This window comes from Rhinopithecus roxellana, chromosome 4 (genome assembly GCF_007565055.1).
Source record: "Rhinopithecus roxellana isolate Shanxi Qingling chromosome 4, ASM756505v1, whole genome shotgun sequence".
In the NCBI taxonomy this organism is placed as follows: domain Eukaryota; kingdom Metazoa; phylum Chordata; class Mammalia; order Primates; family Cercopithecidae; genus Rhinopithecus; species Rhinopithecus roxellana.
Window position 1 is genome coordinate 14092450 of NC_044552.1, and position 20157 is coordinate 14112606.

Here is a 20157-nt window from a genome sequence, read left to right on the forward strand (position 1 = left end):
CATATTTAGAATGATTAAAGAATCTTAAGCTGGATAAATAAAAAGAAGTGAACATCTAGGCACACACATTGTTGTGAAACTACAGCACATGGGGCCGGGTGCAGTGGCTCACGCCTATAATCCCAGCACTTTGGGAGGCCGAGGTGGGCAGATCACGAGGTTAGGAGATTGAGACCATCCTGGCTAACATGATGAAACCCTTTCTCTACTAAAAATACAAAAAATTAGCTGGGTATTGTGGTGGGTGCCTGTAGTCCCAGCTACTTGGGAGGCTGAGGTAGGAGAATGGCATGAACTCAGGAGGTGGCGCTTGTGGTGAGCAGAGATCGTGCCACTGCACTCCAGCCTGAGTGACAGAGTGAGACTCCCCTCAAAAAAAAAAAAAGAAAAAAGAAAAAAGAAACTACAACACATCAAAGACAAAGAGAAGATCTTAGAAGCAGCTGGAGAAAAAAGGACAGTTTACTTATAAAGAAAAATAGTTGGACTAATGGATGATAGAACACAGTGGAATAACATTTTTGAGTCAACCCAAAATTCCATGTGCAAACTTAGAATTATATACCCACTGAAACTGACAAGAGTAAGAGTGACAGAACTCTTACTCTGGATATTAGTACATCCAGAATCTACAAAGAACTCAAACAAATGAGCAAGAAAAAACAATCCCATCATAAAGTACACTAAGGACATCAATAGACATTTCTCAAAGGAAGATAAAATAATGTCCAACAAGCATATGGAAAAATGTTCAACATCACTAATTATCAGGGAAATGCAAATCAAAACCACAATACAATACCACCTCACTCCTGCAAGAATGGCCATAATCAAGGAATCAAAAAAGAATAGATGTTGGCATGGATGTAGTGAAAGGGGAACACTTTTACACTGTTGGTGGGAATATAAACTAGTACAACCACTATGGAAAACAGTGTACAGATTCCTCAAAGAATTAATAGTAGGCCAGGTGCAGTGGCTCACACCTGTAATCCCAGCACTTTGGGAATCCGAGGTGGGCAGATCAAAAGGTCAAGAGATTGAGACCATCCTGGCCAGCACGGTGAACACCCCCCACCCTCGTCTCTACTAAAAATACAAAAATTAGCTGGGCGTGGTGGCACACACCTGTAGTCCCAGCTACTCAGGAGGCTGAGGCAGGAAAATCACTTGAACCTGGGAGGCGGAGGTTGCCGTGAACTGAGATTGCACCACTGCACTCCAGCCTGGGCAACAGAGTGAGATTCCATCTCAAAAAAAAAAAAAAATTAATTAAAAGTAGATCTACCGTTTGATCCAGCATTATTAGGTATTCACCAAGAGGAAAAGAAGTCATTATATGAAAAAGATACTTGCACACACATGTTTATAGCAGCACAACTTGATGGATTCACAGCTGAATTCTACCAGAGGTACAAGGAGGAGCTGGTACCATTCCTTCTGAAACTATTCCAATCAATAGAGAAAGAGGGAATCCTCCCTAACTCATTTTATGAGGCCAACATCATCCTGATACCAAAGCCTGGCAGAGACACAACAAAAAAAGAGAATTTTAGACCAATATCCCTGATGAACATCGATGCAAAAATCCTCAATAAAATACTGGCAAACCAGATTCAGCAGCACATCAAAAAGCTTATCCACCACGATCAAGTGGGCTTCATCCCTGGGATGCAAGGCTGGTTCAACATTCGCAAATCAATAAACGTAATCCAGCATATAAACAGAACCAAAGTCAAGAACCACATGATTATCTCAATAGATGCAGAAAAGGCTTTTGACAAAATTCAACAGCTCTTCATGCTAAAAACGCTCAATAAATTCGGTATTGATGGAACGTACCTCAAAATAATAAGAGCTATTTATGACAAACCCACAGCTAATATCATACTGAATGGGCAAAAACTGGAAAAATTCCCTTTGAAAACTGGTACAAGACAGGGATGCCCTCTCTCACCACTCCTATTCAACATAGTGTTGGAAGTTCTGGCTAGGGCAATCAGGCAAGAGAAAGAAATCAAGGGTATTCAGTTAGGAAAAGAAGAAGTCAAATTGTCCCTGTTTGCAGATGACATGATTGTAATTGCAAAAAATATGGAAACAGCATAAAAATCTCATCAATCAACAAGTGGATAAAGAAAATGTGGTATATAGGTACCATAGAATACTACCTAGTCATAAATATGAATGAAATTATGGCATTTGCAACAACCTGGATGGAACTGAAGACTGTGCTTCTAAGTCATGTAACTCAGGAAAGGAAAAGCATCACATGTTCTCACTCACATGTGGTAGCTAAGCTATGAGGACACAAAGGCATAAGAATGCTGTATTGGACTTCAGGGAATCGGGGAAAAGGTGGGGGGTAGTGAAGGATAAAAGACTACACATTGGGTACAGGGTACACTGCTTGGGTGATGGGTGCCCCAAAATCTCAGAAATCACCACTAAAGAGCTTATTCACGTAACCAAACAACACCTGCTTCCCAAAAACTTATGTAAATAAAAAAAATTTAAACCAAAAAAACAAAAAACAAAAACCCTTTCATCCCCAACAGTCAAATGTAATGGACCTTGTTTGGATTCTGACTACTGCCCCCATAAAAATTAAACTTTTATTTAAAACCAAACCATAAATGATACTAAGAAAATATTAATTTTGTTAGGTGTAAATAATGGCATTGCAGACATAAGTTAATATTTTTAAAAGATGCATACTGAAGTATGTAAAGATGAAATGGCGTAAGCAATGGGATGTGCTTTAAAATATCTCAGCAAAGAAAATGAAGGGATAGAAGCAAATGTTGCAAAATTGTGATACTTGTGATACTTGTTAAATCTGGGTGACCAGAATATGAAAGTTTATTCTATCATTCTATTTTGTGTATCTGAAATTTTTCTTAATAATTTTCTTTAATTCCAACCCCCTTCTCTTCCAAGAAGCATCTCAGTTGCCATTTAATCAGATGTAAATAGATGCCCGGACGAGGCTTTCTTACCTAGGTTAAGTTCCATTCATCTCCTTGTCTAGCCTAGCCAAGACCCAACACAAAAAATAACATTTCAACAAACACATTGGTCCCTAAATCTTTGCTCACCTTATTTTGATAAGTTTACTGAGGATTAATTCATGAGGTACATTGATTATTTTTCAGAAAGGTAAAACCAGGTGCATTGCATTCATTGATAGAGTTAAGTTCCATTCATCTCGTTGTGTAGCCTAGGCAAGACCCAACACAAAAAAATAACATTTCAATAAACACACTGGTCCCTAAATCTTTGCTCACCTTATTATGATAAGTTTACTGAGGAGTAATTCATGAGGTACATTGATTGTTTTTCAGAAAGGTAAAACCAGGTACATTCCATCCGGTGACAGACAAGGCGGCCTTTTCACCACACCTTTGTCAACGTGGGGTTGTCATTTCTTTTTATAAAACCTCTTATAGGTGCAGTGCAGAAAGATAAACAGGATTCAACTTGTCCCAGCCAAGGGGAAAGGATGTCCAAGACAGTAGAACAGCCTCAGCAAGGCACAGAGGTGGGGAAATGTGCGATTTCTTTAGTTCTATGTGACCAGTTCATTCATTTAATACATATTTGTTTGCCCAGAGCCTCTATAATTAAAAGAATTCAGTGAGATTAGCAGTTAAAGACTTATTTATAGCTAATTGAGCCTTTCTTCCTGATAAAGTAAGAAGAAATGAAGGGGAATTGCTTTTTTTTTTTTTTTTTTTTTTAAGTTAACATGAAAGGAAGCATGAAAATGATTCTTCTGCAGACTTTCTGGACTATCTGCAATCTTGTGGCGGCCAGCCTGCACCTTCTCCGTTACTTCCAGGCCTTCAGCACGGCACTCTGATCACCAAAACTTTAGAACTATGTCGAGACCGATGACATCCAACACGTTCCTTTTATCCTGTTACCCTTTCAGAAAGTGTCATGGTTTAAAGCCCTTAGTACAGCAGCAGATTCTCTAACAGGAATTAATAAACTCTTCCAGAAGAATTAAAAAAGCAGGATCCCTTTTAATAGAGGCAGAGAAGGACGCATTCACTTTCCAATTGGGCTGAATTTCCAAAAACTTCAATAATTAGATTCCATTCTCCAGAAGTCACCATGCTTATCATGAGGAGAGTAATGCCTGTTCCAGGTTAATCCGACAGAAAGGATGTTTCCCTTCTGTAGTCACCGTAGTGAAATTATCCCTGCATTGCAAAGCCTCATTGCTCTGTGTTAGGTTTAAAGCCGGTTTTCTCAACTCTAACTAACTGCTTTGCTGTTTTTAATACTCGAGTTGCTCTGACTTGCTCGTCTGCGGGCGTATTTGAACATGAAGGATTAGGAAGGATGAACAGCAAGTGATCACTGAGGCCAGGAGCCCGAGCCAGGGCGGGAAGGCGTCTTCCCACAGCAGCATGGCACTAGGAGGCTTTCTAGAGAGCGATTTGAAATCGACAGACCTTGTGGGGAACTGAAACAGGACCTCCGCGTACAGGAGCAGGTTTCCTGCCACTGTGCACACAGGGGCCTGGTGGGCGCCCGCAGACCAGGACGCTGAAACTCCCGCCCCACGCCGCGAGCTGACCTTCCCGGGCGACGCCAGCTGGGCGCCTGGGGCAGGCACCCCGGCAAAAAAAACTTAAAATCGGAATTCTGGATTCTGGGATTTGAGTTTTCAAAGTCGTTTTCAAGAAATTCATATTCTTCCTAGAGAAGGAAAAATGCAGTAATACCCCCCTTAAAAGCCAGAGTCTTCAAAAGCAATGTTGTTTTTCAAAAAAATACACCCTGCTTTGCTTACTCCACACGTGTGTTGATACAGACGGATAAATCTATGATAACAGGTACTTGCTTCAAATTAAAATGCGCTATCACACATGATCTCTCATCCTTTGGGATTATTACAATCTCTCATCCTTTGGGGAAGATAAAAGGTAAATTTCCAAAGGAGTTTTAAATAGCAAATGGGCTATGTTGCATTATAGTAATATATTGTAATATAGGGCACATATAATACTACGCAATATACAGATAAATGTATATATAAGGACAGAGATACAGTGCCCTCTACTGGATCAAAGTGAACTTGATGAACCTTGCCTTTGAAATAGTTAATTGAACAGCCCTTCAAAGTGGCTATCAACACCAGAATACAAGCCTTAACGCTAGGTGATTCTTCACATCAGGTAATTCTTCTCTGGTTTGCACTAGTAGCAAGCAAAACGCTCTTACATTGTTTTCTAGTCATTCATGTTTAACAGGATTATTCAAATTGACTCCACAAATATCCTATCAGTAAAGGGACATTTGACTGATTAATTTGTTGGAGCCATCTAAACAATCCAGACTCTGCAGTTCCCAAACTGAAAACAAACTTTCTGTATTGTGTCCCATCTGGGCAAATCAGATGTAATTTTAAAAAACAGACAGACAGGAGTTCAAGCACAGTACCCATGCTCAAAAAGTTGAGCAATTCAAGACATCAGGCAAATTAAGAAGTATTATTTTAAAAGCAGCATTATAGCAATCACTTAAATAATACCGAAATTATCATCCTGAATAATTTGTTCTTAAGTAATACAAAAACTCCATAGGACATACACATATGCTCCCAAATAAGCTGGTAATCGAAGCTCTTATATGGATTCCCAAAATTTTGGAACAGGGATTCTGTGGTATAGAAAATGATGATTTTTAAATAATAGGAAAAGGCAATTTAAAAACATTAATAATTTCCAAAATTCTACACACTTCAATGTAATGTGTGTGTGGCACTGAGAGACAGTTGGACAGACACCTGGAAAATGGCTACCATTGCACCGTAAGGGTCCTCTCTGCATAGCACTAAAAATGTCAGTGTTTAATTTTACTTAAGGAGACTTTGCCTTTCCTTTGTGTTGATCTGTATTTCATCTCCTGGCCACCAAATACAAAGACCCACTATGTCAACCTTCCACAGATTTTCAGAAACTGGACAGAGCCTATTATAGAAATTTCGACGCAGCCAAAGTAAGCCAGCTGGGAAATCAGATGCCTGTCTCTTTGATACAGGAAATTCAAAGAGAAGATGTCAGGTTGATCACAATCTCATCCCAACCTCTGCTACAAAGAAGCATAGAAAAGGAATTTTCTAGAGCCTCTCAGCCATCCCTATAATTAATATGGAAATTTGTGGATCATTCCTGGCAGAAGAAACATGGCTGGCAGTGAGGCCCACCTGCTCTGCCCGGGTTTCCCAGGGGAGGCTCGGGTAGTAGTATGGGGCATTTTAGCTCTACAACTCAACCATTGTGTGAAAATGTTGACTCTCCCCATGGAGCTCACTCCTGTCCAAGGTAGAATATAGTGAGGAAAGACCACTAACCCCTCCCTGGGCCGTAGTTCTCGCCGTGTAGTAAATATGGGGACCCCCTAGGAGCTGTGGAAAGTCTGGAGTCCACACCTGCTCCTGAGATTCTGGTTCAGTGGGTCTTGGGAAGAGCCCAAGAATCTGCATTTTAACAAGCCACTAGCATCATCTGGTGCAGGTGATCCATGGACCACAGTTTAGAAACTGCCTGAAGAAGTGAAGAAGCATATTTGGCCAAATACATTGACATCTTAAGACCTTCTCTTTATGAGCATCCATCTTCTACTGAGATCCTCATGGAATAAAAACTCCTTTGTAATGTAGCTATTACTTTGAAATTCAACCAGATGACAGTATACAGGACCTTCTGCCAGTGTAGACACCCCTGGGACACTTTGTGATCCCAGACTAGTCCCTGCCATGCTTTTTATTTTCTCCATTGCTCTAGGACTGGGTTTTCTGCTCCTGTCTTAAAAGGACCTTCACTGATTCTTTCCAACCAGACTCTTCTCCCTGCAGCCCTGCAGAATATGCAGTCTCATTGCTTTCCCTCACCTACGCTGTCTCAAGAAGCGCGCAAGACATTTGAGGGTTTCCTTGAAGCTTCACTATAAACAATGAGGAAGGGACAAGAGGAAAATAAACATGAACAGAGAATTAAAGAGAAGTCTCACAGTCTTATGCAAAAGTTACTCCCAAATTCCAGTTTCCCTTTTAGCAGCTATTGACTCTACAGTAATAATGCCTATTTTATTCCTTCTCTCCATGTTTCTTTTCTTTCTTCTTCCTTCCTTTCTTTCTCTTCCCTCTCTCTCTTTCTCCCTTGCACAAACTTGCACTGGGCATAACACATAGTGGACCTGATGGTAGAATCCACAGTCAGCAGTGAGTCAAAGTTCTATAAAGCACCAAAGAATGGAGGCTTCCAGGTGAGATTTCACTAAGAGCTGGTATTAGAAGAGTCTGGGAGAAGAGTTGATTGAGCAAATTGTGGGGAAAATGAATTTCCAACAGCAGAGAGAACCGCCACATACAAACCACAGAGAAATCAAACATGTCACATTCTGGGAACCCAGTAGTTCAGCAGAGTTGGAACACAGAGTACATTGGAAAATGCTGTAAATTACACTGGAATGGTAGGCGCGGTCAGCTCCCGAAGGGCCACCTGGACTCCAGTAATGAGTGGGGATTTAGATGATAAACCATACGGCTTTTCATAGCCTATGTAGTTGGCACTTTTATAAATCTAATAATTTAAGGTCCATGCAAATGACGGAGGAGGCAGGATTAGTAATAACCATACCAGCATAGGAGGCATAAACCTTGGCTGTCTTGGGGCAAACCAGATGACCACTCTATCCATAGGGTGTTAAGCCTTGGGTAATCAGGTTCCTTGATTCATATCTTCCTCCTCTTGGTGAGAAAGTCTTCATGTTAAGGATTTCATCCACTTTAGCAGCTAAATACCATCAGGAAAAGTACTTCAGGGAAAATCCCTGAAGCGCTGTCTTCGAGTTCTTTTTTCTTCACAAGGAAAGGCTCTCCTAGGCATTTTCTTGATTTAAAAGATAGTAGCTTCTTGAATAGACGGTTGGAATGTTTCAATATATGATTGATGATACCAACCACTGTGTGACTTCCTTAATCCTTATTTTTAAAATTCTTCAATAGTGAACAAGAGAGCTTAAGTCCCTACATGATTTTAAAGATGCAAGGTATGTGACTTCTTAAATATGAAGAATGCCTTATATGTTTTTGAAAATTGGCTGCAGTTTATATTAAAACAGCGTTCTTCAATAGACTGCATTATCTTGGGAATCTAATAGTATTCACCCAATGCTATCAATATCATCATGACAGTCTGACTCCTAAATTAATTTAAGGAGCCAGTAAGAGGGATGGGTCAGTTTTCAGATCTGCTTCCCTTGGCTTGTGGGGCTGCAGAAGCTGCCTGCATCCTTCTTGGACTGGAAGGGTGCATATGACCTTCCAGCTGCCACATGGCTCAGTCATTTTTCTGCTCATGAACAACAAGAAAAAAAAATCACAAATTAAACAAGTGTTTAGTATCACTCCAGGGTTTAGAATGAAATATCTTTATCCAAGGACTAACGAGTCTCAGTGGCAGACATATTGTGATGTTATTTCCCTTTCAAAGCTCTTAATCCTTTTTTCCTAGTGAGGCAGATGTGTACTAAATGAACATTAGCTGGGTCCCACTCAGGGCCACGTCAACGAGGAGTTCAGCTCTGGTAATGACAAAATACGACCTCCTCTGGATTTCTCTACAAAGGTCGCTTTGTCCTGCTCCAACAAATCATTTTCATGCAGCTAATAATAAGAAGTGCTCTAGAACCATGATTCACAAACTGGAGATTGTATTAGCTTGTGTTCACTAGTCCTGTGGGGGGACCTGAGATTCAAAATTTCTTGAACTCCCGACCTCAGGCAATCCACCAGCCTCAGCGTCTCAAAATGCTGGGATTACAGGCATGAGCCACCACACCCGGCCGTGAGATTCGGTATTTCTAAGAAGCTTCTGGATGATGCCAATGCTGCAGATCCACAGACCACATTTTGAGTCCCAAGGGTCTCGAATATATTCAGAAACAAACTCATCAGTGCTTCTGAGATTTTTCAGTGGTAACAGAGACATCAATCCAGAAAGATGAAGATGTTAAATCAGTCCAGAATATCTGAGATGAGTGGTTATTTCCCTGTATGCAGTGTCTCTTAGAACCAGATGCGGTTTACAAATCACCACAATTTCTTACACAATTGTTTGGGCATACCTTACTTTGGATCCTCAGGTAACACAGGGCTTGAACTCTGGTGTTACTGTTGCTCATATTCTGTATGCCTTTCCCATTCCATGGTGCCCATTCTCCTTTCCCTTTCCCATCCCTCCCCTCAAGCTGACTTTCCACCTTCATCCACATCAAGTACTTCTCAATCCTGTTCCTCAATTCCCTTGCCCCTAAAAAAAATTCTTTCAGGAGAAAACTCTGACCAATTCATCTTCATATGCACAATCACAGCTTAATGAGGTGTCGGCCAAAGCTAAAAGGATGGCTGTCTAGAGGCAGAATTCCAAATACCAGCCAGGAGCAGGAAAATAACACAGAAGCATTAAGGTCTTTCCAGCAGTGGCCTGGATCCACCCCAGTGTACTTGAGTCTACACGCAGACCCCACTATGGCCTTGGTTTTCTCAGCCCCACCCCAGACAGAGCCTCTGTCTCCAGAGTGGTCCTAGACCCTGACTTAGGGCCACCACAGTCTACACAGGCCCCTGACCAACACCTCAGAATTGGTGTTATGCAGGCATCTGATATCCTGTTGGGTATTGCATTCCTGTTATTTAATTCAAATTATCTAAATGGGAAGTTCTAATCTCAAATTTATTTATTCATATTTACAGAGGCAATGGAGCTAGAAAACCCCCTAAGTGAAATCTTCTAACCACTTTAGAACATCAGATTCTGCTACAGCAGAAGGCAGGAGAGCCCTCTATGTATTCCTCATTGTCAGGTGCGTTACTTGTGTCAAATGTCGACAAGTGAGGAGAGACAGGAATGGATGGCAGACCTTGGTTTCCTCACCTCCCTCCTCTCTCTGTGTCCTCAAGAGCACTGCTACCTACTAGCTCAACAGAAAAATACAATGGTTCTTGCATCGCCTAGGATGAATTTCTGAGGTTCAACCTCTGGGCCTGGGTCACTGGGACCATGCTAGGAAAAGTCATTGCTATAGGTTGCTCAATCTGTCCACCGTGTCATTTATGAGGTAAAGAAAATATTGAATTAAGATACCAGGACTATGAATCCAGATGCCCAGCCGGTGAAAAGACCAGTAATGAGAAAACAGAGCTGACCTCTTCCAGCAAAGCTAGGAAGTGGCAGGGGAATGTAAGAAGCAGCTGCTCAATTTTGGCAGCTGCAGTGAAGGACAATGTTATGGAATGTCAAAAAGTGGTATATTTCATTGCAGCTTCTCCACTGGCCTTTAATGATTCAGGAGCAAAGCCATCTTTAACGACACTTGGCTTGCTGTCTGGTTTAAAGACAAATGAAATGTCCTCATTCCATCAGTCCTTCCAGAGAAGGAAAATTCGAAAAACTGGAGAGAAAAGGATCATGGTCAAAATCTGTCCTTCTCATGCACCACTTGTGTACTGGTTTGTTACCTGGGAGGACCTGGGACATACTCCTCTCCTCCACCTTTACCTATGAAATGATTTTCTCCTTTGCTTTGAGAACCTCCACTGAGATATTTTCAGATCCCATTTCTCCCTTGGTATCTAAATACTCCAAATAATGTGGATCATAATTTGAGGATATTTTAGTAAGTCAAAACTGAGAGAATTTTTACAACCACTAGCCCCATCTAGGAACTTGTTAATTCAACGCTGAACAAACTTCATCGTCAATTGTGGCATATTCACTTAAATGAGCTCTGTCCTTAAAAGTGTCCTCACCACAAAAGTCATTAAATGCAGTGTATGAAAATGTTTTCTCATAGTAGAGCTCTGTGTACATAGCACGACTAAAGAGGAGGATGTGGTGATTATTGTATTTGATCAAAGTAAATCAACTAATATTGTTAAATAAGTCAACACAAACCTTGCAACTTATAACTTTTACTGCAGGTTTGCCGGACCTAGGTTCAACAGAAAAATCTCAAAGTTTCTTTAATTGACAGCATTTCTGTTATTACAACACTGTATATCATGTGTCATGAACAAAGGATTATATTATACAAAATTCATAATTTTCACCCAAGATGCTGAGATTTTGAGGCACTTGGCTTGTCAATATCAATTCTGAGGTGCATCACATATACTTTATCACATTTGACTAATAAAGTACTTGAGTTTTTAAATAATTTGTCTTTTATTTTGGCCACATGTGTGTTAAAGCAAATTCAAGATTACTCCTAATATCTTCCACATTCCTTCTGAATTGTCTTGAGAGAGAGAGAAGGAGAGGAAGGTGATCGTGGAGAAATGACAACTGAGTCAATACCGTGCATAATCAATGCGAAACAACCATTGTAAATGCCATCAATTGTGTTTAAATGGGCTCCTGTAACTACCCATTTCATTCATGAGGGGATCTCCCACAGTGTTCCCAGCTGGTATACTCCAAAGGCAAGCCAGCTGTGGAGCTGTTCTTATAGCCCACCCACTCTGAGGAAAAGTCAGACCACGAGCCATGAAAGCCACCTACCCCAGCTGAGCAGATGAAGGGTGAGACATCCACCAGGAAGTCGGACAGTGATCCACATAATTGCTGGCCGAAACTACACAATCTTCCCAAACTAACCAATGTGGATTTTAACTGTAAGAATGCAAACACAAAATAAAATATTTGAGTAAGCTAAACAATTGGTTCTCACCAAAATGAAATTAAAGCCAAAAAGGACAGAACTTCTGACGTATTCCACTTTGAATCCTCAGTGAGATTTGACAAGTTTGGGAAGACAAAATCGGATCAGCAAAGGAACAATATGAGAACAAGAAAGAACTCTCAGGAATAAAAAATAAAATAAAAAACAGATGGTAGGATTTTTCCAGCTAGAAAAATTCATAAGAATTAGCTGGAAAACTTTTAAAAACCGTACATTTTGGTAAGTTGTTGAGTTAAGAGATAATTTTAGAGTTCTTTAATCTTCCTGAATCCTCCATAAAAACAAAAAATAGGATCACAAAACCAAAAATCCACAGATAACATCTACAACAAAATGCGAGGAGATGTCATTCCCAAGAACCTCAAACAGGAACAGGTGGGGACAAATACAGACAGCCACAAGATCCATGTGGGATTAGCAGCCCTGCAGAAGCAAGCAGAGGGAGACAATATAGTATCTGTCAGCCTTGAGAACAGAAGAACCTCACAATCACCAAGAACTTTACATTAAGGCAAAATGACCTTCAAACAGGAAATCTGCAGAGAAGTAGCATGGACATGCAAGAAATCAGAGAATATGTTTCCATGAGCCCTTCTTGGAAATCCACAGAAGAACAAGCTACAACCAACCAAAATGACTAGAGAGACCTTGATAATAAATTGGAAGGAATACAGGTAACAGAAGAACATGTTAAATGACACCACAGGCTTCAAATAGAAAAAACAGAATATGGGGAACTCTGGAGAAAAAAAGACCTGAATTCTTCAACAATAACAACAAGCAGAAAAAGGGAGGACAAGCCTATAGGTTAAAAAATATGTGTGAGACATCAAATAATTACAATGGAATTTATTTATATTCTTATTCAAAGGAACTGCTAAAAAATAATGTAAAGATATTTGGGAAATATGAACCCTGGATATTTAATGAAATGAAGGGATTGTTGTTAGTATTACTTAAGTGTTAGAATGGTATTGTAGTTATGCTTTTTAAGAAAGAGTCTACATCTTTTAGAAATTTATACTGAAATATGATATTTAGTCATTGCTTCAAAATGACCTGGAGTTGGTGGGAGACACACACAGGGTATAGATGGTGTGGGATTGGCTTCAGGGTGATGGGTGCTGGGCTGGGTGTTTGCAGCATGGAGATTTATCATATCTTCCCTTAGTTCCGTGTATGTTTGGAATTTTCTATAATGAGAGCTAAAACACAACAAAAATAGATAAATTTATAAAAATCAGTAGCAAACTTTATTCCAGAAAGAATCAATTAGGTATACTGAGGAGAAAAAGCGGCAACAAAAAATACATAAAATACCTAGAAATTAACTTTAGAGACATAAAAAATAAAAATAAAAAAAAAGGAAATCACAAAACTTGACAGAAAAACATAGAAGAGCTTAATCAATAAAGAGACAGCATTTGATGCTCCAAATGGAAAGTTAATATTTGAAGATATTGATCCACAAGTTTATATGTATATTTAGTGCAATGTCAATCAACATTTTAACTTTTTTTGAACTTGATTAATTAGTTATAAAGTTCACCCATAAAGTAAAAGATAAGAAAATAATGAAGAAATGTTTGAAAAGAATTAAGAAGAAAGGGTATTTGCCTTACCACTTAACAAAATACACTAAAATACTGGTGAGATTAAAACAGTACAATACTGTTCTGGCCCAGACAAATCAATCGATATAACATAATAGAGATTTTGGAAACAGCCATGGGTGTTTATAAGAAATTATTATAGGGTAAAATGGCATTTCAAATCAATGGGGAAAACATGGATTATCCAAGAAGCACTGCTGGGACAACCAGATCTCTATTTTAAAAAGAATGAATGTTTGATTCAAACTTTGTGAAAACAGTTGCCAGACTGATCAAATACATAAATGTAAAAATTGAAACCATCAAAATATAAGAAATATGAGGAATTATTTTTTATCATTTAAAAAGTAGAAAGTATTCTTATCAAGATATTCTACAGCTGTAGAGAGGGATAAAGATCACAGTGTTCTGAAATGGAAAGAACTCCAAAATATACTATTAAATGAAAAACACCAAGGTACAGAATGTGTGTATAATCTTCTACCTTTTGTGTATGTAAAAGGGGGAAAAATAGACACCTATTTTTATGTTTGTGTCTGTACACAAAAGTAAACTCTGGAAAGCACCTAAGCCACTAACAGTAGTGGTACCTGTCACCATTGATTGAGGGGGCACTGGATGGATGGCCACAGAGGTAGGAATGAGATTTTCCATTCCAAAACTCTTGTGTTCTTTTTCCAATATTTTAATTAAGTGAATGTACTGCTCATTTTAAAAGTTAGAGAAGTAAATTTGACTTTAAAAATTAAAACATTTGGCCAGGCATGGTGGCTCACGCCTGTAATCTCAGTACTTTGGGAAGCCAAGGTGGGTGGATCACAAGGTCAGGAGATCGAGACCATCTTGGGTAACACGGTGAAACTCCATCTCTACTAAAAATACAAAAAATTAGCCGGGCATGGTGGCGGGCGCCTGTAGTCCCAGCTACTTGGGAGGCTGAGGCAGGAGAACGGGGTGAGCCCAGGAGGCGGAGCTTGCAGTGAGCCAAGATAACACCACTGCACCCTAGCCTGGGCGACAGAGCAAGACTCTGCCTCAAAATAAATAAATAAATTAATTAATTAAAGCATTTTCCCTATAACAGATATTATAAGCAAATTAAATTGAATAGACAAATGAGAGAACAGGGAAATGTTTATCACCTGGATGACAGAGTTAAACTCCTTACTCTACATAAAGCTGTTTAAACTAAAGAAAGGAAAAAATAAAACATCAGAATAGAAAAGCAAGAAATACATACAAATGAATAATTTACTCCCCATCCCATAAAAAGCAACCTCCAATATGCTTAAAGCCTTAGAGAAATTCAAAGTCAAATAATACATACTTTTGCCTTTCAAATCAGCAATATCAGTAATACCTAACGTTGGTGAGAATGCAAGCAAAATGGTACTTCACATAGGTGGTGGTGGTGATATAAATTGGAATTATCTGCTCTGACAACCTATGACCCCACCATCTCTGCTAAGCTGCTTCTGCTAAGTTAGTAATGACTCCCACATCACTAATTCTGGACCACTTTTCAGCATGTGTCCTTCTTGCCACACCTTCCTTGCTTTGGCTTATATGACCCCAGAGTTCCATTCATTTATTTGTTAAAAATGTATGTTCCTGGAATTGTGCTAAGCCTTAGAGATAAAATAGTGAGTAAAAACAAACCTGGTCCCTAACCACAGGGAACTTGCAAATCCACAGGTTTTCCCTCTCTCTGGCTTCTCTTTCCCAGCCTCCCTCATTTGTCTCCACCCAGCCTTTAAGTCCTGGAGCTCCCCCCAGGCCCAGCCCCTTCTCATTTAGTCTCTCCATGGGAGGGGATCACTACCTTAGCCTGCCCCACCAATTTGCATCTAATACACCACTGAGCTGTACTCCAGAGTGGAATGTATTCACGCGGCTATTCCACAGGTGCTGCCAACTCGAGTCAAAGTGAATTCGTGGTGTCACTGCCTCCCCCAACAAGATTCCCCATCATTCCCTTCCTCAGCAAACAAATCCCTCTTTAGTCCACCATGCCTGCCAGAACCCTCCAAGTCATTCTCTACACCTTTCTCTTCCCTACACTCATGACCAGCCAACAGTCAGGTGGTTTCTATTCCATCTTTTAAATATATCTTGAATCCATCCACTTCTCTCCACCTCCATCACCACCTCCCTGGTCTAAGCTACCATCATTCTCTACGATGGAAATGGCAATGGCTTTGTGTTGTTCTTCAGACTTGTTCTTGGCCCCTTTACATCCATTCATCACACTGCAGCCACCATGGTCTTTTTGAATGCAAATGTGGTCATATCACTTCTCTGATTAAAGTCTTCCCAGTGCTTCCTATTGCTCTTAGGATCAAGTCCACAGTAACCAGGACCTGCACTAGTTGGCCCCTCTCTGCCTTAGTGGTTTCCTGTGAAACTCCTCTGCTTGGCAGTGATTAGAGGGATGTGGTAGATCTGTGTGCACTGACATGGAACGATATCCATGCTGTATTATTATGTTGTAAAAGCGGGTTACAAGGTGATCCCATTTTAAGTATACAGATATCTTTTAAAATTTATGTATATATAAATATATATATATGAAATGAGGGCTATATATATACACACATATATATAATGGAATACTGGAGGCTCTCATTCAGTATATATGTTATATATATGGAATATATAATATATATATATGGAATAGTGTTTTATTTGTAGACTGTGATCATGTCGGGGAGAAGTCAACTTTCTCTATCTTATACTTTGCCTTTAGATTATACAATACACATGTATGAGTTTATAATAAAAACACAAAAACATTTGATTCCATTTAAAAATTTCTTTGGGAATGATGCATTTTTATAGTGCTTCTAAGTTGTGATTTTATAGTTAATTCTGCTTTATTTCTTGGTTGACCTAAGTAAGGATGCACCAGTAGGTAAAGAAGCATGATTGATAGGCACATCCAGGGCTTCAGTGCACATAAGTAAGAAGGATGCTACCAGCATGCTGCTTAGCACATCCCAACTCTCATTTCAAAATCAAAGGTAGACAGAATGATTATCAAATGAAATCAGCAATAATATTATTCATAGTAATAAGTGTATGTTGAAAATCAATAAATCTGCATGTTGTAATTTTTGTATGAAATAAATTTCATTTGTGTTCATTATTTAACAGCATATACTTTCTAGCTGGTTAACATTACTTATGGAGTGACGGTCTGGAAGCGTCAAGTCCCTTTCTATAAGTTCAATCATTTTTTTGAAATTAGATAAACCATATTTTCTTTGTAGAAGGACGAGTTTTGAGACTTCCAAAAGGGCTGATTCATTACTCACATGCTTATAAAATATATTTTATGAATACCATAAAAATTGTAATGTTATTTGCTCTACCTCTCTGCAACATTTTGTGGGGATTCATAAAGATTCAGAAATATGCATGGCAATGTGTGGTGCATGAGAACACCAGCCCTCATGTGTACAGAAGCAGGAGAGAGGAAAAGGCTCAAAACTGCTGCTGGTCCCACAAATGGAGGTCAGAGCCATACATTTGGCATCGCACACAGCCTTATTCCCAGCTCCACTGTTGGGTTCTCCAGCTCCCTGTCCTCCATCAGAATACAGTTGTAATGGCAACATTGCTAGACCAAAGCTCTTACTTCAAAGCTCCTCAAATCAAAGACATATGAGATGACTACGGACATAGGGAAGTTGTGCCCTCGACCCAACCTTTATCAGGAATCTGCTGATAGAGCAGCTCCCTATAGATACACTGGAAAATGCTCCATGGCTGTTTCCTGTTCCAATCTGCTATCACTATCACTTGTCACCTGTCTGAATATCTACAGTGATGACAATGAGTGTCTTGATTGGAAATTACCACAAATACTAAGTAATGCGACTCCAGAGTTTAGGAAGGGCACAGTGTCATTTTCAAAAGTCTCTGCCTGCCAGTATTAAAAAGAAGTTCATGAAATAAACTTAACACATTAAACACTGTGTTTTCTCACAGCTGTATCACTTCTCAGCTAGAATTCCATTCCATCTGAAAATGTCACGGGCAATTGCTTTGCTACCAACACAAACTATTTTCCATCTCTTCCAGCTACTTATGGCTCCTGAGAGAGAATGGCATGGGAGAAGATATGTTGTGGTTTTTATTTCCATGTTTGTTGTTTAAAAAAATATATATATATGAGGCCATTTCAAATGGTAATGGTCGGGGGCGGGGGGATCTGTTCGTTTGTTGGGGATTTACTTATTTATTTGTTGCTATTTTATTCTTTCTCTTAGCTCTTCTTTGACACACAAGGTTTGCATGTACTGAAGTCAGCGCTCTGAGGTTGTGCCCACTCTGTGGGGTGCGTGGACCCCAATCAGCAGTACTCTGAACACAAACGCAAATGAGTGTCCTTCAGATTTAGGATTTGATCTGCACTAGAACCATTCTAGATTCCGTTTTTCTCTTCCTTGTTCTTCACTCCCTTTCCTGGCTCCACTCTTTGATGATCATCTCTGAATGTTCTCAAGTATTTTGGTCATTGACATGGGCTGGGAGTTAGCAGGTGGCTCCTGGGAGTCATGGTAGCATAGACGTAGTCGAGGGGACACCATGCCATGTGTCTCAGCCCCCCACTCTGCAATGGATCTACCCCTAAGGTTTTATGCACCCAACCAGCTTGACCCCATGCATCCCTCAAGTGGTCTTTGTTGGCAAGATATCCAGCCTCCTCATGGGTAGATGGATAAAAATCCCAATCTGAACCTCTTCCACATTTCCTTACCTCTAAAATACATTAGGCTCACCCAGGACTGAAATGTAAAACCTACACCCTCAGCCCCCAGAGGTGTTCATAACAGGGCCCAAAACACACACCGTTCCCTGTACCCCAGGCTACTTCCAGTTTGTGTCGGCTGTATGGACTCGTATAAGCCCAGGGTTGCCATAAGTGAGCCTAGAATACCTGGAACCAGCCCAGAGTATGGGGGTGTGGTTAAGGATATTGGTCATCACTGTGTACTTCCCCTCTCGTCTCTGGGGCCGTGGCAATACAGAACGGCTTGTCTCCTTACACTTCGGAGGATAGGATAAAACACAACCTTCACATACCTCCCACCTGTGCTGTCCACCTGGCTCATTCAGATCCTGATCAGTGTAGATGGCTCAGCAACAGCCCCTTGGCCTTTCTATCTCAAGGGCACGGGGAAGGAGCTGTTATATGGTTTTAAAAATGTGTGGCCTCTGCATTTCCCAGTCCTCAGTTTCTCCATCTGAGAAATAAAACAGGGAAATTAGAATAAATGGTCTTTTACATCATTCCATCACCAACGTTATAGACCAGATCTGGGTGGTGATGATGTATGTGATGCGGTTCCATTTCTGGAAACCTCCTGGGCATTGTGCAAACTGATCAAACCAGCTCTTTGCATCTTGAATCCCAGCTCTATTACAACACCATAACAAGTGGACAATCTCTATTATTAGAATTTTCTGCTACATATCTCTAATGCTAAGTTAACAGATGTTCATACTTTCCAACTTGAAGCATTGCAAAATCTTGATATTGATACTGTCAGAGGGAAAAATAAATTTGGTTTCATTTTTGACAGACCTGAATATAGTCTTTGGAAAATCAGTTCTGTCCTCTCTCTGTGTGTGTTATCAGAACATTATATTCTAACCATTCTGGAAAACAGTTTACCACAAATAAGTTAACCTGTACTTCTGTCCGTGATACAAAGAGAACATTCTGGCACTCTGGACTTACATTTTTAAGACAACATTTTGTTAATATTAATTTCCTTAGCAAATGTCAAAAATTATTAAACATTCATTAGAAACTTATGTTGATCCTTTGCTAGAAACTGATCTTAGTAAGTTCATAATCTTCACATTGGAAATACTAAAATATGACCTATCTTTTCCAAATGTGAACAAAGTACAAAAAAAGGAGGAAAACTGCCAGAGGTTACAATGGCCCTGAAGACTCAAGTCAGCGGGGGCACTAGTAAGAAAACTGCAGAGAGGCCTTCATGTTGCCCCATATGTGTGCATTGATCAGAGGCTGAGACGTGCAGCCCCGACGTTGACAGCCTCATGACTGACCAGCTTCACAATCCTATCGAGCCGAGCTGGCTTTAGTTTAAGTATGGTCCCAAATGGGTCAGGCTTTTGTATGCCTGTATCAGTCAGTCATTGGCTACAGCAGACTACCTGACTGGGAGAGTGGGTCTAACCTCCCAACGCCTGTGAGCAAGAGGATCCTGTTAATAGAGGGGAACTCTCCAAAAAGCTACAGCTGTGTGCTTCCAGTAGACAACATTCACAGCAGCTGTGGATTGCTGCCCAGCGAAGGTGATGTGGCACCTGCCTGGCGAAGGTGATGTGGGCAGGGTGCCAACAGCATCTACTCCATAGCTGTAGCCTAAAACAATCTCTGGTGCTAGGGGAAGAGAGAGATAGTTATCCCCAAAGCCAAATCAAACATTTTGCTCAGGACAATGGGAGACCCTGAACCCTTTCCAATTCGGAATTTTCAGAGGGCATTTTTTTTATATGTATGTAGACAAGGAAAGTAACAATAAATTGCCATGCTCCAAAGCTACCAAATTTACCCATTGGTTTATTGATTCAGAAAAAAATGTATTGAATGCCTAGTATTTGCTAGGCTAGACTCTGGAGCTACATGGATAAAGAAGTGTTGTGCCTGGCCTTAAGTTGCTTACTATGTAGTGATGAGGACAGGCATTTGGACAGATGATAATGGCTGAGTTAGGAGCTGTATAATGGTAGAGACATGGGAACA